We start from the raw sequence: 25171 nt of genomic DNA, 5'->3' as shown, positions 1-25171 counted from the left end.
AGGATGCAGATAGCATCACTTTAGTTTATTTGTATAGCAATCCATAAATACAGTATAACATCAAAGCAAAGCCTTTAATATAATTTAAGTAATGATTGCATCATCCTTGTCAGATGTTGATCATAGCAGAATACAACATACTGTAAAAGATATCAGGTTCACTCCTGATACCTCATTCACTGAGCCTCACTGCAAACCAAATATTAAGAAACCTTAGCATCTAAACTAACAATGAAAATCTGGACTCCAAGTCAATGCTCCTACTGTTATTTGTCTCTACCTCTAAAGCAGTTCATACTTTAGACACTGTTAATATTTTATTTATGGAATTACTGATGAAGAAAATTCATGCTTCTGTCATCATATATACCCAAGGCTTGGCTTTTCCTTGGCAGTGACAGTAACTGGCAATCATCTTTCATTGAGTACAGAGCCCCAGGTTTCACACTCTCAGTCTTGCCACGGACTAAACACAAGCAATTCAGCGGTGTCTGCCAGTTAACATAGTTGTTAAGTGTATTGGCAGTGCTGCAACTGAACCATGTAAAGGTTTTCCATCCATATTCCAACCCTCTGAATCCGAACACAGGGTCACGGGAGTCTGCTGGAGCCAATCACAGCCAGCACAGGGCACAAGGCAGGAACCAATCCCGGGCAGGGTGCCAACCCACCACAGTATAAAGGTTTTTGTATATCAAATATTACTACAGTAAAATTAATTAAATCTGTCTCTGTAACATGCATGTTTTGTGTTTTAATTTATGTATTCATAATATCTGATGACTAAACTGTATTTTCAGAAAAAAACACAAAGATATACACTCACCTAAAGGATTATTAGGAACACCTGTTCAATTTCTCATTAATGCAATTATCTAATCAACCAATCACATGGCAGTTGCTTCAATGCATTTAGGGGTGTGGTCCTGGTCAAGACAATCTCCTGAACTCCAAACTGAATGTCAGAATGGGAAAGAAAGGTGATTTAAGCAATTTTGAGCGTGGCATGGTTGTTGGTGCCAGACGGGCCGGTCTGAGTATTTCACAATCTGCTCAGTTACTGGGATTTTCATGCACAACCATTTCTAGGGTTTACAAAGAATGGTGTGAAAAGGGAAAAACATCCAGTATGCGGCAGTCCTGTGGGCGAAAATGCTTTGTTGATGCTAGAGGTCAGAGGAGAATGGGCCAACTGATTCAAGCTGATAGAAGAGCAACTTTGACTGAAATAACCACTCGTTACAACCGAGGTATGCAGCAAAGCATTTGTGAAGCCACAACACGCACAACCTTGAGACGGATGGGCTACAACAGCAGAAGACCCCACCGGGTACCACTCATCTCCACTACAAATAGGAAAAAGATGCTACAATTTGCACGAGCTCACCAAAATTGGACAGTTGAAGACTGGAAAAATGTTGCCTGGTCTGATGAGTCTCGATTTCTGTTGAGACATTCAAATGGTAGAGTCAGAATTTGGCATAAACAGAATGAGAGCATGGATCCATCATGCCTTGTTACCACTGTGCAGGCTGGTGGTGGTGGTGTAATGGTGTGGGGGATGTTTTCTTGGCACACTTTAGGCCCCTTAGTGCCAATTGGGCATCGTTTAAATGCCACGGGCTACCTGAGCATTGTTTCTGACCATGTCCATCCCTTCATGACCACCATGTACCCATCCTCTGATGGCTACTTCCAGCAGGGTAATGCACCATGTCACAAACATCGAATCATTTTAAATTGGTTTCTTGAACATGACAATGAGTTCACTGTACTAAAATGGCCCCCACAGTCACCAGATCTCAACCCAATAGAGCATCTTTGGGATGTGGTGGAACGGAGCTTCGTGCCCTGGATGTGCATCCCACAAATTTCCATCAAATGCAAGATGCTATCCTATCAATATGGGCCAACATTTCTAAAGAATGCTTTCAGCACCTTGTTGAATCAATGCCACGTAGAATTAAGGTAGTTCTGAAGGCAAAAGGGGGTCAAACACCGTATTAGTATGGTGTTCCTAATAATCCTTTAGGTGAGTGTTTGATGGTAATAATTAAGACTGTAAGGCTATATACTGTACTTATTTGTGAAACTGTATGTGAAATAAATCACAGTCATTAATTGTATAAGGTAGGCAGGTTGTCACAGCTAGAAAAAATAAAACAAACTATACATGCAGTACCTTTAGAATGTATCCAAAACGTTAAAAAATTTTCCACATTTTTTTAAATTTGTGCCCATCATTCTGCACTCAATAACCCAACATGTTCTTAGAAAGGTTTGAAAATGTGTCTATGCAATAAGAATAAACAACTAGATGCTATATTATCCACCCATCAGTTTTTATTGTATACTTAATTTAATATAACCAGAAAAAAACTTTAACTTATCCATTAACAAGAAATCAGCTATGGTGACACTGAGAAGAAGGCTAATTTATTAAAATCAAAACGTAACAAGCACATTTGCAAATGAAGGGAAGAAAGAATAATATATTAAGATGTATAAGGAAATATTTTTAAATTCTTGTATCAGTGTGTTGGCTGAGGTTATATATACAAATTAAATACAAGGATAAATAAGATATACAGTAAGTGCATTTAAAAATAAAAGGTTCTCTACTTTTTATTTTTATTTTGCCTTAATATTTTAGCAACTGGTGCTCCTCAATTTCCAGTCGAAGGGTTTAACATATTAACCATTTTCTTTAAATGAAACATATTTGCTTGGTATGTGTTAATTGCAAATTGTCAATGAATAATTTACTGTAATAATCCACAGTTGGTTTTAACACTTTGGGCTTTGGCTGTTTTGGGAACATTAAAAATCTCAGAGGCATCTTCTTTCATGTGTAGGAAACCATAGTTAAGATCAACTAAAGCAGCCATCCTAAAATAATCTGTTGTCATCATCAGTCATAATCATGCATACGGGTTCATTGAGGCGCCAGAAATTGAAGAGACTTTTTTTAAAACGAAATATTTTCTGGTCTGAAGAAACAGATGAAAAACACTGCTGGCACAATACAAGCACATAAACTGTCACTTCATTTATCTTCAATAGTGATTTGAGGTTTTTTTTTTTTATTGGCTATGTCATGTAGGAAGAGAGCATTGTAAATGCTGGCAATCCTTAGGGTAAAAAATACAGTAGTGCGCAATCTGTCAGGATATGCGATGTTTTTTCAATACTTAAATGTAAATATTTTGTCTCTCTAGATAAACTGGTATTGAATATACAGCATTATGCTTTATATAAGTAAAATAGATACATTTAATCTGCAGTTAGTTCCAAAATTCCTATACAGTTAATATGTCTGTATTTATTCCACTTAATTTATGAGACTCAAGGACTGCGTCTCTGATGTGGATGTGAGCAACACTAGAGTACCACATGGGACATCCTGATTCCTTCTCTCTTCACTCTGTACACCTCAGACTATAAATATAACACCAGGTCATGTCACTTCCAGAAATTACGAGATGATTCTGCACTTACGGAGTGTATTGATAAATGGGATCAGACAGAGTATAGGAGTCTGGTGGAAAATTTTGTTTCTTGGTACAAAGAGAATTGTCTGCATCTTAACATCAGCGAAACCAAGGAACTAGTTATTGACCTTCTCTTAACCAAAGAACGTCTATGTCCGGTTACTATTCAAGGAGTGGATGTAGAGGTGGTCCACTCCTAAAAGTACTTGGGTCCAATATTAAAGACAGGTTGGACTGGTCTCAGAACACAGAGAAACTACCTAAGAAAGGGCAGAGCAGGCTCTTTTTCCTTAGTCAACTGCGTTCCTTTAATTTGGGAAGTGACATTCTTCACATATTCTATAACTCTGTGATGGCCATTGTGGTTTTTAACACTGTGGTGTGCTGGGCTGGTATCATCACTTCAAGAGATGCCCACTGAATCAACAAGCTAATTACTTAGCAAGCTCAGTTACAGAACACACTCTAGACCCCCTGGAAGTAGCAGCGAAGAAGAGGATGAAAATAAAACTGAGTGCCATTATGAACAATGCTACATATCCTGTCTCTGACACACAAACACTGAGGACTTTCAGCCAAGAAATCATTCAGCAAAAGCGTGTCAAGAAACACTACTGGGGATCCATTATGCCAACAGCAATACTGTATATCTGCATAATGCCTCACTGTGTTTACTTTTCATTTTTTCTTTTGAGCCATTCTGGTATGTGTTCAGACTATAGATGGTGTGAATATATATTTTTTTTATTTATCTATCTATTTATGTATTTATTTAAAGAGCTCCTGTAAAAAGCCAAGTTTCTCCTAAAGATCTATCTATCTATCTATCTATCTATCTATCTATCTATCTATCTATCTATCTATCTATCTATCTATCTATCTATCTATCTATCTATCTATCATATTATTAAATTAACAAACAATATCACAAAGTGATACAGGCTAAAAATGTATTGTGTGCATTGTACATAATACTAAAACACATTTTACAAAAAGTCAGACTAATGTATTCTATGCATACCGCATTAAACTCAAGAGTTTCAATTATAGACATTCAACTAGTAAAAAGGCTGTCTTTAGTCTAGATTTGAATGTTACTGCATAGCATTACAAACACAATTGTATTCTTAGAAGGTACTGAATACAGAAATTACAAAAATATAAAAATATAATATAAAGTATATTTAGAAGTTTGGTTACTTGTCAGCAGCACTGCCACATGCACTTCAGAACAGATGATCAACCTGAAGCTAAGCTTGTTTTGGCCTGGTCAGTACTTGGATGGGAGACCATCTAGGAAAAGTATGGGTTGCAACTGTAAGAAGTTATGGTGAGGGCAGCAGAGGGCACTTACCCTGTGATCTGTGTGTGAATCCTAATAGTACAGTGACAGGGACACTATGTTGTAGTATGGCACCATCCTTGAGAGGAGATGTTAACCTGAGGTCCTAAATCTCTGTGGCCATAAAAAATCCCTCGGCATCTTTTGTAAAGAGTAGGGTACTTCCCAGTGTCCAGGCAATATTTCCCATCACAACCTAGTCATTTTGGCCTCCTAATTATCCCCCATTTCTAATAGGTTTACCATCTCTTACCTCTTCATCAACTAATAGTTAGTGTGGTGAGTGTAGTGGTGGAAAATGGCCGCCATCACATCATCAAAATGGATGCTGCACATTGGTGGTGGCTGAAGTGGCTTCCCACAGTCTATGCAAAGTGCTTTGAATAGTGAGAAAATCATTATATAAATGCAATGTTTTCTTCTTATTATTCTCCTTCTGCCAGAAAAATTAAATTCTCCCTCCGTGAAATGGTTTAAGAAGATTTTAGAGTTTGTCAATGATTCATTAATTCTATCATAAAATAGGTCTTTGCTTTATTTTTGTTGTTGTTCTAAAATATGAATCACATTGGGCCTTTCTTGCCAGGTGTGGTTGTGTGTTTCTATTTTTAGTCTGATGGATTTTTCTTGAATGTTTTTTCTCCCTTTTTATTTTTGGAACAAAATGGCTGAACTGCTTAATTGCTCACACAAGTATATGTTTCACATGGTTATGAGTTGTTATATGTGTCTTAAGTAAAATAAAAATTAAAAAATGGTATGGTAACTATCCATCCATCATCCAACCCACTACATGGGTCTGCTGGAGCCAATAAGAGGGTGCAAGGCAGGAAACAAACCCCAGGCAGGGTGCCAGCCCACCACAGGGCACACACGGGACAATTTAGGATCATCAATGCACCTAACCTGCATGTCTTTGGGAAGAAACCAGAGCACCCAGAGGAAACCCACACAGACACAGGGAGAACATGCAGACTCCATGCAGGGAGGACCTGGGAAGTGAACCCAGGTCTCCTTACTGCGAGACAGCAGCACTACCACTGCGCTACCGTGCCGCCATAGTTACTATAATAATAATAATATAATGATAAATCCATTTATAAACTTTCTTATTGCAGCGAATAATCTAATAATAATAATTAAAAATTAATTTGTTTTCCACTTATTTCAGTACATGTGTGATTTTGGATCCTGTTCTTGCATAACATGGACCAAGTCTGGAAACATCACTTGCTGATTACATGGGAAACTAAAATAATAATACAAAATTTTAAATATTAAGTTAGAAAACTCTGCGGTGGGCTGGCGCCCTGCCCAGGGTTTGTTTCCTGCCTTGCACCTTGTGTTTGGCTGGGATTGGCTCCAGTAGACCCCCGTGACCCTGTAGTTAGGATATAGCGGGTTGGATATGGTTGGTTGGTTGGTTAGAAAACTGACCAAAAAAACATAAAACAGAGGATATAATATAAAAACAAAGAGATCACTTATTTATTCTCCAAATCACTGAACTTGATTAAAGGATCTGGGGGTCCAGTACCTTTTACAGGCAACCCCTGGGAAAGAACAGGAGCAAACAGCGAATGTAACACCAGTCCATCACAAGACACAGTCATATACACATCCAAACTCATTTGTACTGGGACAGTTACCAATTAATGTAACCTTCATGGATTTAAGTTATTGTAGAAAAATGAAAGTATTACTGGAATCTCTAATGCCGGTTTCTGAATTTTTTGATCTCAGATTTGTTCAGGTCAGAAAAGATTTATAAATCTGTAACTTCTGTCTGTTTTCTGTTTTCTGTCCCCCCTGGCCATTGAACCTTACTCTTATTCGATGTTAGTTAATGTTGATTTATTTTATTTTCTTATTGTGTCTTTTATTTTTCTATTCTTTATTATGTAAAGCACTTTGAGCTACTGTTTGTATGAAAATGTGCTATATAAATAAATGTTGTTGTTGTTGTAACAATACATTAAATGTTATATATAACCCTGTTGGAAACCAGTGCAAATTTCTAAGAATGTTTGCACTGCAATGCAAGTTTATGTATGAGCATCCCTGCATGTTCTGCCTATGCTACAGTTAAATCTGGTCTGACTGTAAATGTCCAGACATAAACTCTGAGAATAATCTAGGTTAAAAGTAATAAAAGGGGAGGTTTGGCATCCATCTTCTTGCAGAGACTAAAATTAAGCAATAATCTTTATGTAATACAACAAACAGGCTTTTCAGAAAAAAAAGAGGAAGGGAAATAAATTTATGAAACATTGCAGCATGCTTAGTATTCCCCTGGCATCGCATCCAAAGCTTTTTCTCATGTTTTACTTGTTAGTACTGGCATAGGCTCAGACTCCCCATGACCATCTACTACAATACGAAGACCATGACTATTGACTGTTTTACAATAATGTGTAATTTGCTGGTTTTTATATAATTTGATAAAATGAAGTAAGATGAGTTACTTCTTTTATTGTATATACTGTACTTTGACAGGCAGTCGTGTGGGGTCGAGAGAGGTAATCATCTTGTTTATTACTTCTGATTAGCCACCATTGTGAAAAAAGAAGTTTCAGCTGCACCAGTTAATGCTATACGTGCTTCACTCATGCAGCATGCAGACACACTTCCCTGAACTTAATGAGAGAGTAAATCAGTGAATAAAAGGAAAGATGCTTGGAGCCAAACCCTACCTAAATCTTTTTTTGTTGCACAATGTACTTCCACCTACTTGCCCCCTTCGTGACTCTTTTTTGCATCAATCAGTTTAACTTTCAGGATGTCAGAACTGAGAGACAGTCAAAATGAAACTCATTTTGTAAATTGTAATATCCTCCAATTCAGGAAATTCCACCTTGGTTATGCTTTTACATTTAAGTGCAGTTTTTCACACTATTCACCACATTAAACGTGCCTGAGAATTGAACTGGACTATCCGGTGCTTTTCTTAGTTTTTTCACTTACAGTAAACTGCTTACACTTCATTCAGAAGTCTGAATACAGTACTCCCTCAGACCGTATTGATAGACTGTCCATCAGAGTCTGGTTCAAAGATCAATATTTTCTCTTTATATGTTGCCAATTTTCAATCATTTGCTGATGATACTCGGCTGGATTTAATTGTGCTCTTTAAGTCATTGTCCTTGTTAAAGTGCCAGACATAATAAATCGTTTCTGCTCTGTCCTGATTCTCCACCACAGAATTTTTGAAGGACCATTTTTGACAAGTCAGCTTTTCATTTCCTGAAATTAAGTCTGCAGTATATTGTTTTAGATGAGTTAGCCTTTCACTGTGAATAAATCATTAGATATCAAACATACTGTAAGTAGTATGTAATTATAACCACAGTATTCCTTTGATTACTCTGTATTTCCCTTTCAGTTTCATTTCAATATCATCTTAGATGCAGTATCTTGTATTGAGTCAAACTGTGTGATTTTTAGTATTGAAACCTCTGTGAAATGTGTCCCAAAGCAAACCTTCTTTTCCCAGTTCTCTGAGTTCTTGTGTCAGTCATAATTATAGACAGCATTGAATATCCAGCCTCGAATTAAAACCGCAATACTTTGACTTCATTAGACTTGCTTGCTTACAAATGACTGCCAGATTTTACACTTTGGAAAGAATCAAGTCCTATAGTACAGCGTAAAGCATTTAGTTATTTGAAAAAATGCTCAAAAATGACACTACAACAACAAGGACAGCAAATGAAAATTTCTTTGGCTATCAGCACGTTGTTCCTGAATCAATGTTTTTGAATTTCGTCCAGTAACAACAGCTATTTAGCAGTTTGAGGTCAAAAAGTGCTCAGGCAAGTAAAGAAATTAAAATGATTACATTTACTTTGGCTGTGATATTATAGTGTATGGGTATTGCAAGCCAAACTATCATTTGAATATGTAAATAATCATTTAAAACTATGTTGAAATACTTAGAAATGAGTATGTATTAACTGATTTTGTTAAAAAGATTTTTTAAACTTATTTTACATCCTACCTGAAGAAAAGGCCTGAGTTGCCTCAAAAGCTTGCATATTGTAATTTTTTTAGTTAGCTAATAAATGTGTCATTTTGCTTGACTTCTCACTATAAACTAATTTTAAAAATGTTATAACCAAAAACTTTAAAAGTTAATTCCTTATCATCAACATTAGGTGCATAAACATTTATCAAAATCATTTTACAGTTAGATAAGTCTCCCATGGGATTTAGGTATTTTTAAAAGCCTTAAATTTTACACCGTTTGGCTTGCTCTCTCTCTCAAGGGTGGGGATCGATCTGTTCTTAGCATAATTCTTTTTTTTTTTTGTAAAAACTTGATTGCTATGTATTGATTGTAATAAAATTAATAAATAATAATTAAAAAAAAAAAAAGTTAATTCCAAGAAGGAAAGTGAGAATGAATGTTATTGACGCAGTCAACTCACCTGCTGTCCAAGACAAACGCCTGTAATACCTCGGGCCCAGTTGAGCAGCAAGGCTTTGTCTTTTTTTGATTGATTTGATTTTTCCCTTAGTTTATCCATTTGCTTTAAATAAGACATTTTTTTGTTAATCTGTTGATTCAATTTGCATTATTCTGGGTGTAAGTATCCTTATTCTTGTTTAGTAATGAGCAGACCCCATAGAGTTCACTTTGCTGTGATTTCGGCAAAATCACGGAGATGTTTGCGAACTTCACTGAACTCTGCAAAATGTATTGAAGTCAATGGAGAAGAAAGAACTGAACTGGTTTTGAATCAATTATAATTGTGTGATTGTCTTTTCAGTGTCCCCGAGGAATCTGCCAAACTATACAGGACTGATTATGGTGGCCAAATATGTGATCTGAGTGAAAACATTGTCCCACTGTGCCTCAAAAAGAAAAAAATGAAGACAGAGTGATAACTACTGTCACATGTGTGTGCTTGGGGAACAGCTTAAGGACTTATGTGAATCTCTGTCAAGACATGAGGGGGTGCTATATAATAAAAACATCTCTTCTCCTTTTCCCTTTGCAGAAAGGAAAACCAACTGGACCTGTGTTATAATATGTTTGATATAATATTAAGTTTAATGCCACTGTCTCTGTGCACACTGTTATGGATTCATTCATACAGGCAGACCAAGTATGGTACACAGGGGCTCAGCATTTAGAATTGCCAGCCAAGCATAGGACTAGATAGCCAAAGACAACTGGAGGATTGTATAGTCAGCCTATAAGACAGAATAGTATACTTCTGTCCTCTGTCAGCACAAAATATTCTTTCCTTGTTGGGAGAATGAGAACTGCAAGTAGGCATTGTGCTATTCCTGTATTTTTTGGAGGTAAAGTTGCGTCCTTTCCTGTCCTTGTTTGGAGACCAGAGAAAGAGCCTGCACGTGGGGCAACCAGTATATAAGGATGGGCCTACACTTTGAAGCCTATGGATGGATGATGTCATCATTCCGGAAAAACCTTTCAGCGCAGTGATGAAAATGGCAGACTCTATAGATCAAGATCATACCTTGATATTGTCTTGCTATGGCTTCCTTTCGTCTGTTATACCGCGTAAAATCGTCATTAAAGAAAGCTAAATATAATTCTCTCATGTGATTCTTTGTTGTACTGCCGTAATCACTATGGGAGGGATATGGCATTTTAATAACATATTTCTATATTTTCGGTAACTTAAAATGCCGCAATTTAAAAGAACTTATTCCAACAAGGGAGCTTTTGCTTCTAAAGGAAACAACCTGCCTCTTCCTCCCAGAAACCATCAAAATAGGAAGAACCACCATCTTGGGCAGACCAACTGATTTTTCAGCAAGACTCAACTTTGAACTGTACAATGCATTTATTTTTACACCTTTTGCGTACTTATACGTGGTTTGCCTTTAGGGTGCCCAGAACTCTTTTTTTGTCTTTTGTGTCTTCACACCACAACCAAAATACAACAAACTTCAAAATGACAATCAGTCAATAAAATATAGATTATTGTGGTCACAGAGTTTCACTCTGGGCGCAGCTAGCATGTCGGTTTTGTTTGTATTATCAAGAAGAAACGCCTTGTAAATAGTAATACATTTTTTTGTTTTTTTTATTTCAAAGCATGTTCTCTTCATTTTTGATGAGGTTAAGGTTTTTTTATGGCTTGTTTTGGGATCATAGCTGGGCACATTGCTAATCTGCATGCATAATCAGCCATGCAGTGCTGCACTGCCAGTGCACAGAGATCAGTGTTATATACAGTATTTGGTGACAGAATTAGTAATATTCACATTATAGTCAGTTAATGTACCTCTCAAATGAAAATCTGTGTATTTGAGTTCCGGCCAAGATTTTCCTATATATTATTCCTACTTTGATCTCTATTTGTACAATCAACTTAGTGGATATTATATATTTTAAATTTGATAAATGACCTCTCCTTGAAATTAAGACTATGATTTTGAATTTTATCTTGTCCCTTAAATGGCCCTGTCATTCTACTTCTTTTGCCCCTTTTCCAACCATTTAGACTTTAAGTTAACTTGATCCTTTTTTCATTCATTTCCTGGTATTTTACTCTTTTTTTTTTTGCCTCGTAGCCTACAGTGTATACAACAGTGAAGCAACATCAGAAAGGCATTTCTGTTACACTTGGAAATAAAAAGGACCTTAATGTTTTGGTTTCTAAGAAGCTGATGAAGGGTAACAGCCAAAATATTGCAATTCTATTTATTTACAGTGCAGGATTTACTTTCACTTCTTTTTTAATTCTTTTTTCCATACATGCTAAGGCAACTTTAATCTCAAAGCCATAACATTAATATTTGCCTAAAATATTAATGGCAATTAAATTTTCTCTAAATCCATAAAGGTTTAGTATCACTTAACTTGCATTTAGTAGTTTCTCCTCCTACCACATTCTATGTTGCCCTCAAATTTGAAATTTATTTATTTATTTATTTATTTGCTCTAGCTCAGAATGAAACAGCTGGGAACAATTTCATCTCCAGTCTCGATCTCCATCTGTCTTTGCCATACCATAAAGTTGCATAGCCAGAGTAATGCATATGGACAGATTTTTACACTGGAACAAGTTTTTATTGTTCCTAGAGTAATAATTTCCACATGTTCCTGCTTGTCGCCAATGTCACGTTCACTTTCAACCAAACCACAAAGTATGCAAGAACACAAACCAGAAAGAATGCAAATGTTTTACCCCTAAACCAAAACCAAAGTTTACTATCTGTAGAACTGTGTGCATAGTTTCCTTCCATGTTGAAGTGGGGCTATTGGACAATGAAATGTGAACTGCCTGAAAAGTTGCATAGACTGCCACAGCAGTTACTATCATAGTTTTTTATAATTATTTATCAAATAGAAAACTTTACCATAGATGGCATACAGAAGACTGGATACATGCAATATGTGTCAGTACCTGGCAAAACACCGTAAAGAGAATAACAATCTTTAGTTGGTTATGAGACGTGTAGCACTACAGTGAAAACTAGGGATTGAGCTGGCAAAGGAGTTAGGTAAATTTGAAAGCATAAAAAATTCAAAACAGTAAAGTTTTAGAAACCCTACATAGAGATGATTCAAGATGAGTATTCAATGTTAGTATGCTGAGAGTCTACATGGTGAAGGAAAGCTCATGCAATAATTATAGCTTTAGAGGGAGAAGGTCAGATGTTTAGTACTTCTGGAAAGAGGACAATGATATAGTCTGGCAGAATCTGGAATGGAACTCACATAGAGGGGCATACAAAGAGAAATATACTGCAGATCTTGAGGAAGAGAACAAGGATCAAAGTACAGTATATGAGAACTTTCAGAATAGATTCAAAGCACCAATGTGAAGCTAGAATTGTCAGAATTGAACAGGTAGGCAGTAGCATTTTGAATGAATTGTAGAGATCAAATAGCATTTGCAGATAGTTTTGACAGCAAGGAGTTTTTTCAAATCCAAGCTAATGAGTAGAACTTTCCAAACAAGAGATTTAGTACCATAATTAGGGAGAAATTAAATGACCTTGTGGATGTTGTGAAGGACTGGACAGAGATGAAAGACAGTTGTCCAAGGTTATGCTAATGTAAGTGAAAGAAGATAGTGGATGAAATTCTTTGAAAAAAGTCTTTGAAGGGTGAAGTTTTAGGATGGTACTGTTATGCCAAACTTGCATAATCAAAGGTCTCTGTTGAACCACAGTGCAGATGCTCACTGTTTATCTTTTATTTTTTAGCCATTCTCTTAGAGAGGCCTATGAACAAAATGAGAAATAAAACCGCTAGAAGTTTTTAGCAGCAGATTAAGACAGGTACATGATTTCTGAGATAGAAACTATAACAAACAGTCTTCGAAATAGACTCTGGATTGTTATCAAAAAATCAGAGGACTTAACCATTATTTTAGTTAAACAAGAATTATCAGAAGTCATTAACAACAAATCACATTTTCATATTTATTTGATGACAACCGTTTATTAAATGGGCAGTGGCTGGATAAAATATTGTCATTTTACTTTGTGTTGGTAAGGTAGACTTGGATAGTTTTATGGTTTTACCTCTAATAAGAGTGGCCTTTGCCAAACAGCAAGTTGTGCCAACAGTTCTTTGGGTATCTGACTGGCCTAATGTGACTAGCAAGCATTGAAACTTTTGAAAAATCATACTGCTTCTTCGAGTGTTTCATCTATTCATCTTAGCATGCACATTACTGTGATTTACCAAGTGTCAGGGATGCCAGGGGCCATGACCTGGCCAGGACGTCATGAGGGGACCGGATGTGGGTCTGTGCCCACCCTGGATCACGTGGGGGTCGCCTTCCTGGTTGCTTTGGGGGCCACGGGTACAGGGCATGGAAGCTCCACCCTGTAGGGGCCCGTGGTCACCGCCAGGAGGCGCCCCAATACCTTGGGGACCTGTTACCCCAGCACTTCCGCCACACCAGGAAGTGCTGGGGGAAAGAATTAGGATGGCGCCCGGAGAGCTGCCGGGAGGACAGCCGGCACTTTCGCCACGCTGGGGCGTGGCTAGAGGAGGAATGCCGGGAACACCTGGGACTCTATAAAAGGGGCCGTCTCCCATCATTCGAGGCTAGAGTCGGGTGGGAGAAGGACAAGGCAGAGAGAGTGTGGAGGCGGCCCGAAGAAAGGCATTGTGGCCAGGACTGTGACTTTGGGGTTTGTTTTGTGCACTAATTTGGGTCTTAGTGACCATTATTTGGGTCTGTGTGACCGTAGCAATTACTTGTAAATATTGTAAATAAACGTGTTTGTGGGTGACATGAACGTGTCTGCCTGTCTGTGTCCGGGCCAACTTCCACAATGTCTTTCTTCGAGCCGCCTCCACACTCCTCTCTGCCTTGTCCTTCTTCCACCCGACTCTAGCCTCGAATGATGGGAGACGGCCCTTTTTATAGAGTCCCCGGATGAGCCCCAGGTGTTCCCGGCATTCCTCCTCTAGCCACGCCCCAGCATGGCGGAAGTGCCGGCTGTCCTCCCGGCAGCTCTCCGGCGCCGTCCTATTTTCCCCAGCACTTCCTGGTGTGGCGGAAGTGCTGGGGTAACAGGTCCCCAAGGCATTGGGGGCCTCCTGGCGGTGACCACGGGCCCCTACAGGGTGGAGCTTCCATGCCCTGTACCCGTGGCCCCCAAAGCAACCAGGAAGGCGACCCCCACGTGATCCAGGGTGGGCACAGACCCACATCCGGTCCCTCATGACGTCCCAGCCGGATCATGGCCCCTGGCATCCCTGAAACAAGTTAAAGACTTTCAAGATGATGGATTGCACTCATTTGGATGATAGAGAGTGCTCTTGAATTGTCCCCAAACACAAACATTGTCAAGCAGACCAGAAAGTAAAGAGAATGTTTATTAACAAAATAATAATAATTAATTGAAATGTAAAGGGACTGGGGGAGAAGAAAGTTAAGAATAACAGTACTAAGCAAATTAAAATGTTAAACTCCTCATAATGATCCTACACAGGTTTATCCTTAACTATTGCATAGGCTGACTGCTTAGTTGTCTCCCTACTAGGTATCCTTTGGCTCATGTCTTCTCAATACACTCCTATTAGTTAGTGGTTTCCTCTCTTATCTAGACTCCACACACAAAATTACAGAGACTGGAAGGAGGTATTAAACTTCAACCAGGAACTATGTATTGGTAATTTCACTGATCAGTTATGGGCCAGAACTGGCCCCTGGAATTCTTGAGTACATCTAACTAGAACTATTCCACTACACCAGCTATATCAGGTGCAATCCTGAATTCCGTACCTGTTTAGTGGGATCATGTTTAGGTCACTAGTCCATTCTAATAAGTAACAAGAAGCCATATATCACATAAATAGCCTCCCTGCTGTAATTTTATGTATTGAAAGAACTCAAGTAGCAAATTAATGTATCAGATCATGACTGCCCTTTCTCTATCTTAGCATTAGCTAACTAGTGTTAATAAAACATCATACTATATATAATTAAAAGGCATAACAACCCCAACTGGTGACAGTACAGTTCCCTATGGCCTAATAACAAGTGTTATTATTGATAGCGAATGTCATACTAGGGCACTTATATAATAATGTATATAACAAACTGGAGCCCTTTTCCATAAAGGGTCCTCTGCCACAACATTTTTAAAGTTATGGAATTGAATCTATCAAGATTATGAAGAGAAGACAACAACAGTATGTACATTTTCTGATACCTGGTAATTTGTTAGTTAGTGCTGTGGCCACTAGGGCATGCTGCAGATCCCAAAACACCTAACACACAAAGAATCAGACACAAGTTGCCAATAAATAAAAGTTTTACTCATGGGAAACCCTTCCAGTAAGCAATTCCCTCGTCATAACTACAATTGCAGTTTCTAAGCACAGTAACACTCTGTCGTCTCTTTTCTTAGTCTCTCAACTTCTCTCTCTGCCTCCTCTGCTCCTCCCAATAAGCTTTGTCCTCCTCCCGTCTCTGGCTCCCCAAGTTGAGGCAGGAAGCTCCTTTAATATAAAACCTGGGAGTAATTCTGGAGTCCCAAATCTGTGACCTGGGAGTATTTCTGGATAAGGCTGGAGCCTGATGAAATAGGGCTTACTAGTCCCTTCTGCGCCTCCTGGTGGCATCCCCAGAACCCAACAGGGCTGAAGCAGCAAACAATAAGTCCCAATGTGCCCTGTTGGAATCCATGGTGGCACCATAACCCGGGGGGCTACCTGCTAGCAGTTCGGGGAAGACAATGCCCTGAATAAACAGCCTTACCCTGTTCTTCCATGACGTGGACATCCCTGCCAGGTAGGGATCTCAGGTGGTGCCCCTCACAGTGTTTATGTTTAGTGTATAGCAAAATTAAAATGCTAATTACATTGTGACAAAATCAATACTTTCTCCTCAAATATCTTCACACAATTGATAAAATAATGAGTAAATAAAAAACAAAACAATGGAGAGACTTTAACTGGATAATGCCTTTTTGCATGTGTAGTGTTGATTCTCCTTGCATTCTGCGTTGAATATCAAAATTACCAAGTTTAGTTGCTCCTTGTAGTGTGGAACTGGCCCCGGACACAAACAGACGGACATTGTTGTTCACCCAACACATGTTTATTTACAGTGAAAATATTTACAATTGTTTTTAGTGCACGTCCCAGTGCCTCCAGCACCGATCCCCCAAAGTCCAGGCCTCACAGTTTCTAGTGCCTTTCCTGGCTGCCTCCACTCCTCTCTCCAAGCTCCGTCCACTTCCACCCGACTCTTGCTGATGACGGAAGGGAGGTGGCCCCTTAAATACCAACCCGGATGGGCTCCAGCTGCTTCTCCGGCAATCCCCCGCGGACACACCCCCGTGTGGCGGAAGTGCCGACTGTACACCTGGAAGTCCTCCGGGTGTTCCCAGTCCTCTTCCCCCCAGCACTTCCGGGTGTGGCAGAAGTGCTGAGGTTCAGGGTTCTTCAGGCACCGGGACGCCGCCTGGCGGTGGCCAAGGGCCCCTACAGGGTTGGGCTTCCAAGCCCTCTACCCATGGCCCCCAACACAACCAGGTCAGTCGCCCCCTCGTGGTCTGGAGGAGGCATAAGCCCTCCTCTGGTCCTTCTGGGCGTCCCGGCTGGGCTCCACCCCCAGCCGCATGCCATAGTAGATACCACAAGCATTCTTCTGTGTTATATGAAAGTACAAATAACCATATCATATTTTTTGTTAATTTTCTTCTCTTCTTACCTTTTACTATTGGGAGTAATCACAAGGACAGCCATCTCTGAAGTGGAACCTGCACTACCTATTGTGAAACTACCCTGAGCCTCCAACTAGCATTTATTGGTAAACATTTAATGAAAGAACAGCATGTAAAGGACTGTCAAACACCTGAGTCTGGTGAGTGCCTTGTGGGGTCTTGTTTGAGTGAAAATAATGGAAAGATTAAAGGTGATGCACAGTCTCTAACTCATTTTCCAAAGCCCTGCTTCTTCTGGTCTTGCAATATGAAAGTAACAACACCTGAAATAGGTATTCACAGTGAACCTACTGTTGAGAAGATTAGGACTCTCCAATAGAATCTTCCTATTGGCCCTGAGGCATAACATCTTTCTTTTCTGTTCTTTATTATTTTTTTCTTCCTAAAGGGAATTTAATTCATTTTTTCCCAGGCCTACTCCGCAATTTATTTTTTCTTTTGAATTTTAGATATCCATAATTCTCTTACTGATTATGTTATAGATTAAAAATTTCAGAATAATAACCAACAAGAAAAAAAAGATAAAACACTTTAGATGCAGAAAGGGGGCCAGTTTGATTTTAATGCATTACCAACTCACGATGCAAAGTTTCCTTCAATAGACATTTGAGTAAAAAGGTTTCAGCTCTATGCAGTTACACTATCTCTGTAGTTTTACTAGATATTCCACATACTATTGTAATGATCTACAGCTATTTGACATTAGTACAGAGTATTTTGGATTTGTTTTTATTTATAGTTCACATTTATTTTGTCACATCTTGTATGATCCTGTTCTTTCCTTTTTGTTACATTTTTTTCACATCGAATTTTCCTTAGTAGGTGCTATGCAGTATTAAAACTGTAGCCATATGTGTAGTAACATAATTGGCAGTAAATGTAATAAAATATGTATGGTTGAAGTTCATTACATTATCTGTATCAAAACATCTGTTATTTGATCTTAAAATCTATTACAAGACTCTGTGGTACATCTGGGCCGTACCGCTCCCCAAACAAGGACAGTCAGGCACAGCGACACACAAGTTCAAAACCACCACACACTTTATTTCTTTTTTCCCTTGTGGGAAATGTCTTCCCCATTCCCCAGAAGTATAACAAAGTCCCAGCAATGCTGCTCATTCCCTTCTCTCTCCCTCTCATTCTCTTCTCTGCCGCCTCCACTTCTCTCCCAGCAAGCTTTGTCTTCCTCCTTTCGACTCTGGCCCCTCAAACGAAGTGAAGTGGCTTCTTTTATAGTGCACCCGGAAGTGCTCTAGATGCGCTCTGATCCTCTTCTGGCAGTGATTCTGGTTGTGGCGGAACTGTCCAGGCGACCCCTGGCGGTGGGCACGGGCCCCAGCAGGGCTGGGCTTCTAAGCTCCAAACCCGTGGCCCTGATGTAATCCAGGGGGATTGCCATCTTGTGTTGCTCTCAATTTGTCCTCTCCCCTGATCCTTCCATCATAGGGGCGTCCCAGCTGAGCAAGGGCCCCAGCTGCCCACCACAACTCATGTCTGACATTGCAAACCAATCAAAGAAGGTACCAAAAGAAATGGCAATTTAAAATAGAAGGAAAACCTTAAATAATAATCATCCATTCACAAATTGTCCACTACCCAGGCTAATTTGGAATCATAAATGAACCTTGAAATCACATTTCCTTCAGTAAGGAAAACTTGATTACCGGGGGGCAAAAAAGGAACAAAATACAAAGCCTGCACCAAAATACAAGCCAAGATTGTAGTGATAATCTCTGCTCTGCTCAAGTAAATTTGCTTACTGTAAATATTATTACCACAATAGTGAGTTTCAAAAGATACAATGAAATTTTTATGTTTTATAGATGTAATTAACACAGACTGAAGATGCGTGCATTTTTAATAAAACAATTCTGAAAATGACTCAAAATCACTTACTATAACAAGTGGTTTAGAAAGAAGTCCCAAAATTTTGTCTGAAAAGCTCAGTCTACTTTTGAGCCAATGCAAAGGAAAAGTTTCCGTAGTGCAAGTTCCCATAATATAATTAATTTTGTAATATCTGATTTGAAGTTATTTGCAGTGAGAGCCAGCACAAACATTACGTGCCTTGTGTGTTAATACAAAGATAGTATTCTTTCTCAAGGAGATTTATGGCCCTTTTTAAATATTTTCTTTGAATAAACAAATATGGATGAGCCAAATGCAAAAAAAAAAAGGTTTTATGTAGCCTGAACAAGCAAGTTTATATAAAACATGCAGATAATTTGCTGGCTCAGGTCATACTGAAACACTGTTCAACATCATGGCAGCCTTTTAAAAGCACCTCCCTCACAGGTAACAATGGTGGTACCCTGCAGACTGACAAACATCCTTCTTTAGATAGATTGGTTATGACTGAAGTTAAATATTATCTAAATTACAATGGTGGCAAGAAGTAAGATGTTCATTACCAAAGACAGTGCATTTTTGTTGTGTGTAGTTTGATATCAGTCACATTGATAGCCATATATACTCATTGATCACATTATTAGGAATACTACACTAATATTGAGTAGAATCTCTGTTTGTTCTCAAAATAACCTCAGTTCTTTGTGGCATGGATACCAAAAGACATTGAAAACAGTTCTTTGAGATTCTGGTCCATGTTGTCCATAACACAATTTTCTGGAGATTTGTCAGCTGCACATTCATACTAGGAATATTTCATTCTACTACATCCCAAATGTGATCATTTAGATTCAGATCTGGTGGCTGGGAAGGCCACTGAAAAATACTCAATTAATTACCATACAATTAAAACCAATTTGAGGTAATGTTTGCTTTGTGGATGGTGCATTATCATGCTGGAAATAGCCATTAGAAGTTGGAAAAATTCTGGCCATGAAGGGATGCACATGGTCAGCAATGATGCTCAGATAGGCTGTGGCATTCAAAGAATGAGTGATCGGTATGAAGGCCAATGTGTGCCAAGAGGACACTCCCTACACCATTACATCACCAGCACCACCCTGAACTGTTGAAGCAAGGCAGTTTGAGTGCATGGATTTCTGCTACCTGTGTGACTCTGCTGAAATTGAGATTAATCAAACTAGGCTATGTATTTCCAGTCTTCATATGTCCAGTTTTGGTGATCCTGTGCCAACTGCAGCATCAGCTTTCTGTTCTTGGTTGCCTGAAGGTTAGACATGTTGAGATGCTTTTCTGCTTGCCACAGATGTACAGAGTGTTGATCTGAATTACCATAGCCTTTCTCTCAGCTTGACACAGACTGTCCATTTTTACTATGACCTCTCTCATCAACAAGGTGTTTCAGTCCACAGAACTGCCGCTCACTGGATGTTTTTCGGTTTTCACACTCTTTTAGTAAACTGTAAAGACAGTCATGTGTGAAAATCCCAAGAGATCAGCAGTTACAGAAATACTCCAGTCAACCTGTCATACCACAGTTGAAGACACTGATATCACAGCTTTCTCCATTATGGCATTTGATAACCACATTAGTTGAAGCTCCTTACCTGTATCTGCATGATTATGATGCTAAATGATTGGCTGGTTAGATAACTGCAGGGCTAAGCAGGCGTAAAGATGTTCCTAATAATCTGCACAGTGAATGTAAGCTATCAGTGATCTTTTTTTTGTCAACGAATTCTGTAAATTTAGCTTCTAGTATATAGTAGGACCGAGACATTTTTTCACAGGTGGAAATCAGTGAAGAAAAAACAAACGCAAACTACTTTAATGATGAATATTGCCCAAGGCAATAAAAAAGCACCAACGAAACACCAATGTCAATTGGAAATTGAGGCACCACTACAACCCAGGTGGCAGCCATCTAGTGTCCAGCGGGAGGTATTGCACACTCCATGGCTGCTCCATCCGGACATATAAAGTCCGCCACACTATCCATTTATTTTCAGTCTGAGAACTAAGAAGCCACAGCCTTTCCTTGGAACAACCAACAGAGTTCAGAAATGAGTTCAAAATTAATTGCTCTTGCACACATTCACATTTATGTCAGGACAATTTATACTGAACAATTAATTTCTCATAGGTCTGTGCAAACAAGAAATCAGAGTCCTGTGGTGTGAATATAAAATGAACTTTATAATGTGACACAGAAGACTCACCAGCTGACATTCAGTTTAATAGTAGCAGGTAGTGTATTAATTAATTTATATTGCAAAGGACTTACAGTTATGTCCATGTTAATTAAGGAGATTCTAATAAAATTTAATTGAATAGAAAATGTCACTATTTCTGTGTCTCATTTATAATATATTACAATTTATACTGTATTTGCTTTAAAATAGTTTCAGTTACTTTGTCCTAATGCACAAAATATCATCCCTGAGAATCAGCAACAGGAGCTGTCCAAGGAAAAGGTAGCAAGGAAACGATCCCACCCAAAAAAAGCAATTGTTTATTTTATGTTTATCTTTAAATGAGCAACAGTGAGCTAATGTAACTTCCCTAGTAAAATGCTGATTCAGTTTCTCCTTGGCAGATGGCTGATACTTCGACATTTACTAAATTACCAAAAATGGCAAAGAAACTTTGCAGGGCTGGGGCTTGTGTTAACAGCAGTCTATGTATTTTTACTCAATGACAGGGGGAAAAAACAATTCTGTAGCCAGCTGGATCCCATTGTAAATGACAGGAACGTTTATAAATACACAGCAACTGTGAACTTTTAACATTTCATCTCTTAAAGACAAAATTAAAATAGTTCCAGTTTATACTTCTTGGCTGTAAATGAATATGATAAAGATGGTAATAGCAAAAAAAATATATTTATATGAAATATCTTAAACCATCATATTAACACAGTTAAGATATAAAAGAGAGAATTACAGTGATCTTACTCTGTTTTAATAGCCTAATAATAGAGTGAATGAGAGATCATTATTATCACTAATTAATTGTTTTAGTTTATGGTCAAGTGAATTACAGTGCCATCTGAACGCTTTGTACTACGTACATTTACCTTATTTTACTTCAGACACAATGCAAAAGATGATCTGACAACACATCTTAACATTTATTGAACATATTTCAGTCATAATGATCTTTATATATAATACGCTACCATGGCTGTTCATTTGTCTATCCAGGATTTTAAATCACCTATAGCTCGCAAACCATTTGAACTATTGACCTGAAATTTAGTACACATATACTATATGATGTCTACTTTCCGCCTTCGGGGTGATAATTGACCTCCAAGGTTAATCCTCTTTTTATTTTTATTTTATTTTATTGTAGAATCAACTCTCAGCGGCGTCTGTGCAGCACATGTGTACGGAGGCTGTTCTCATCCCTACCACCTTTGCCATCTCTTCCCCTACCTCTTAATATCTTAAATCATTATTGAGACAGATTGAAGACTAAAGTGCCAGCTTAAGTGAAATATTAAAGAAAATGTACTAAGTAATTGCAGCACAACCTCTGACTTAATCAGATTTAACGCAAAAGGATGCCAGCGAAAGAAGAGAGGCAGCAGGCTGCTAGGGTGGAGAAAAGAAGAGCTGCTCAGGAAGCAGCAAGCACATCAACCTCTGAGCAAACGAATGATCAACGTACAGAGAAAGAGGATGAAAACTAGGAATGCTCACGTCAAGTGTATTCACTGCATGTTATCATGCAGTGCACCGTTACTGGTTACAGATATAAATTTCATCCATCCATCTCACAATGCATAATCAATTTCGGGGTCAGGAGGTGCCGAAGCCCAGATATACCGTGAAGAATAAAGGCCTGTAAAGAATGAATAAGGTTTAGTGCACAAAGATCAGCTCTGCTGTTCCACAGATCCAGAAGCCTGTGTTTAAATAAAGGCCTGCTTACTGTACTTAAGGAGTTTTCAAGTTCTTCCCATCCAAATGTTTTTTCTATAGGTACAGTATTCCTGTTTTTTTCCACATCTGCTAGGTTAATTGTCAACTCTAAATTTCTATTATGTGCCAGGAAATATACTCCAGCATTTCATGACCCTGTAGTAAAACATACAGTAGATTTAGAAAATGACTGATACTTCATATTTCAAAAAAACGGCAGCTGAGTAGAAGCTCAGTGCACTTGTACTTGTGTGCAGTTACCGTATCATGCATTAACAAAAATTATTAAACCCTAAATTATTAGCCTGCACAATAATACCAATTAAGTTAAACATACAGTGAAACAGAGCATGTTCAGACTGAATAAGTGTAACACACTGACAATATAAGTCCATTAACATTACAACTGAGATATGGCCACTTCACAAAAGAGAAGAAGAAAACAAAAACTTCAGTCATTGTCTTTCCTGGAGAAGGCAAACCTTCAGGAGTTGCTTATAATAGACAGAGTTCTGGTGGGACCTAAGGCCGATGTCATAGTATATGACTTCTAGTCGTGGATAGGCAGTTGTCAATCTTCTTGTGGGACCATGTCAGTTTACACAACTGAAAATCACTGGATGAGTCGTGGTTAACAAATTCGTAATGTCCTTTGAGCACATGCATGCTTTCCTGTTTTTCTAACAGCCAATAATATGTTGCCTGACAGAGTCAGCGCTGTAGAAAGGGTTAACAGGTGCGTCAAGTTCAGTCAAAATCTATACCCTTTTTTTTCTTGTTTACATTCCATTGTGATATTTAAAACAGAAGCTTCCATTCTGTTTGTGAGGTCCAAAACTTCCAGATAAGCATTCATTTGTTGTCAGCTCTCATGTACGCAGAGCCTGCCTCTGTGAGTAAAGACAAAAATCTGTTTATTGTCAAAGAAAAAACTGTCAATAACATGCCATTCAGCCCAAAATGGCCCATTAGTCTTTTGCAAGTGAAAATTTGAAATTCCCCAAAGTACTTCTACGTACCTTCTACACTCATAATGTACTCCATGTGCCATAATCTGGGATCACTTGAAATTTTTTCATTTTTGCGCACTTGTCTGGGTTTTTTTTTGTCTTATGGGTGGTTTTACTCACAGTAGATTCATATTCTAATATTTAAAGTCATCTTTATAGAGTTTTTAAAGATGTTAAAAATATTTTACATCTTATTGCAAGCCTTTATTGTATTTGTGGATGCCATGATATTGTGAGTCTTTTCTTTACAGAAGACATGGCGTTTGCTATGCTCGATCAGCCAGAGACGTGCATTATGTGACATCAATGATGGAATAAAGACCAGTGCCATGCCTTTTGCATGACTGTGAATGCGCCTTAAAGATTTAGCATGTGATTTTGTGTATTTATGATTCTTTGTTAGCAAACTTTGACCTTATATTACACTTTTGACTTTTGCTTGACAAACCAATTTATTGTCTTCCCAGTTTTTCCAAGTTTGGCTAGGTCATTTCATCTACCGGTCACTATTAAAACCAACAAAATTTGCCCAGTTCATTATGCTGGCAAAACATCATGCATGTGGGATCTTATATTATTAATTTTACCATTAAAAGTACTGTAAGTAAAATCTGTGAAGCTAATGGCAGTTCAGATTACTGAACAAAATGCCAGAAAAAGAGCGTTTGTATACATTTTAGTGCTGGATGTCCATTAAATCCATAACTTCTGTAACTTTGCTGCAGTTCATCTATACATTAGCTTTTAGAAATTTAATTTAACAGTACATAGTGTATGTTCTTCTTAAACTGGGGTTTCATTGCTCTAACCAATTTTCTTTTAACTGCAATTTCTATACCTAAGATCACTTTCAGCGACATATGATTCTTGTTTATTGCTTTCCAGAATTAAGTCTGAATTTCTCAAATATCCAAATATTTTGATTAGGAGTTTTAGTGTAGATGTTGCACATATTTTTATTGTTGTAATCTGTACTTGTATTGGTGAGGTTAGGAACAAGTCAAGTATAATTAAGTAGTGATATGGGAAAATCTGAACCACAGTAATAATTAGATGTATGATTATGATAGTGAGTTAGACCTTTACCAATTTGGCAAAACCTTTTTCAGTTTATTGGATTTGTAAAACATTTGCCAAGGGTGTCTGTTTCTTCTTCTATATCAGTATTTGAATCATCCACCAACACTACATGATCATAATTTAAAGTAGAGCAGAAAAAAAGACATAAAATACAAACATCATGAACTAATATGACCCATGTGGTTTATAAATTAATGTTATAGCTGTGTTAAATTTAATGTCTAATATGAGCACCTCAAATCACCTATATTTTAAAATGTGGTACTTGTTTCA

The sequence above is a fragment of the Polypterus senegalus genome, chromosome 3 (assembly GCF_016835505.1).
Source record: "Polypterus senegalus isolate Bchr_013 chromosome 3, ASM1683550v1, whole genome shotgun sequence".
In the NCBI taxonomy this organism is placed as follows: Eukaryota; Metazoa; Chordata; class Cladistia; order Polypteriformes; family Polypteridae; genus Polypterus; species Polypterus senegalus.
The sequence above is the reverse complement of the archived record's forward strand: the minus strand, read 5'-3'. Positions refer to the sequence as shown.